Source organism: Oratosquilla oratoria, chromosome 4 (genome assembly GCF_046742065.1).
Source record: "Oratosquilla oratoria isolate Oo_2021 chromosome 4, ASM4674206v1, whole genome shotgun sequence".
Taxonomy (NCBI): domain Eukaryota; kingdom Metazoa; phylum Arthropoda; class Malacostraca; order Stomatopoda; family Squillidae; genus Oratosquilla; species Oratosquilla oratoria.
The window spans coordinates 28,527,002-28,528,934 of NC_134780.1; positions in this window are offsets into that span (position 1 = coordinate 28,527,002).

The window sequence follows — 1,933 nt, forward strand, 5'->3', positions numbered from 1 at the left end:
TTTACAAGGGAAAGGGGGACAAGTGTGAATGTAGTAGTTTCAGAGGGATTAGCTTGTTAAGTGTAGTTGGGAAGGCTTATGGGAGGATCTTGATTGAGAGGATTAGGAGAGGAACAGAGGGAGTAATTGGTGAGGAACAGTGTGGGTTTAGGACAGGTAGAGGTTGTGTAGATCAGATTTTTGTGGTAAGACAGATATGTGAGAAAGCTATAGGTAAGGGGAAGGATGTTTTCTGGGCCTTTATGGATCTGGAAAAGGCTTACGACAGGATGGACAGAGGCACTGTGGGAGGTTATGCGGATATACGGGATAGGAGGAAAGCTTTTGGGAGCTGTCAAGAGTTTTTATGAGAGTAGTAGAGCTTGTGTCAGGATTAGAAATGGAGAGAGTGAGTGGTTTGAGGTAAAGGTGGGACTTCGTCAAGGATGCGTTATGTCGCCCTGGCTGTTCAACTTATACATGGATGGGGTGGTGCGAGAGGTGAATGCAAGGGTAGTGGGTCAGGGATTGGAGATGGTTAAGGAAAATGGAGAAAAGTGGGAGGTGAGCCAGCTGTTGTTTGCGGACGACACTGCGCTTGTGGCAGGATCGGAGGAGGGATTGAGGAAGTTGGTGACAGAGTTTGGGAGAGTATGTGATAGAAGAAAGCTGAAGATAAATGTGGGTAAAAGTAAGGTGATGAGATATACAAGGGGTGAAAGTGGCAGTAATCTGGAAGTGAGCATTAAGGGAGAGCAACTGGAGGAAGTGGATAGTTTTAGATATTTGGGTGCAAATGTGGCAGGAAAGGGTGGAGTGAAGGTGGAGGTAGAATGTAGATTGAGAGAAGCGAGTAAATGTCTTGGTGGATTAAAAAGTGTAATGAGGAATAGGAATCTGGGAATGGATGCTAAGAGGAGACTGTATGAAGGAGTGATTGTGCCAACAGCACTGTATGGAGCAGAAACATGGAACATGAGAGAGGAAGAGAGAAGGAACTTGAATGTGTTTGAGATGAAGTGTCTGAGAAGTATGATGGGGGTTACTAGGCTAGATAGAGTGAGAAATGAGGAAGTGAGGAGGAGAACAGGGGTGGAAAGGGAGCTGGGAGATAGGGTGGATGAAAGAGTATTAGGATGGTTTGGACACATGGAAAGAATGAGTAAAGAAAGACTAGTAAAGGAGGTATGGAAGTCAGATGTGGAGGGAGTGAACATGAGGGGAATTCCTAGGATGAGATAGATGGATGGGGTGAAGGGGGCTTTGGGGAAGAGGGGAATGTCGGTTGAGGAAGGACGGGAGAGGACAGAAGACAGGGGTGAATGGAGAATGGTTGTATATGGAAAATGTTGTGATGCATGAGGTGGATTGGACGGGGGAATGGGGGTGAGGTAGTGTGTGTGAGCAAAATTTTTTTACGCAGCCCGAAGGGATTTCTCCCCGTCCTCTACTTTATATGGAGGGACAGAGAGGGGGGGTCGCCGATTTAATGAAGCGGCCTTGCTGTGGATGTACTGTGTCTTGCGACACTGCTTCTGACCCAGGGCAGTGGACAGGGTGCAGGGATGACCCGTCATCTAGGAGGTGCTAAGATGGGAGGGAGGGTGGAGGGGTGTGGAGTGTTTTCGGGGATGAAATGGGTGGGAATGTTTTTGTGCCTTGTCCTTTTTGGCTACCCCCCTGGTAAGGGAAAAAAAAACCTTGGTATATGTATGTATGTATGCTTTTTATTTTGTCTGCTTGTCATGTAGTCAGTTGTTTTTGAGTCCTTGTTCTTCCTGTCCCCCACTTCCTACTTCGTCGGACATTTGGTCCACCTTCTTTCTTTTACGTGTTTGGATTATGTTCTGTTTTTACTTTTGGTTTTCGTTTTGATGTTTTTTGTCACACTTGCTCTATGTTCACTGCCATTTACTCTTTTTATTTTATTTGCTTGATTCTCATTTATTGTTAG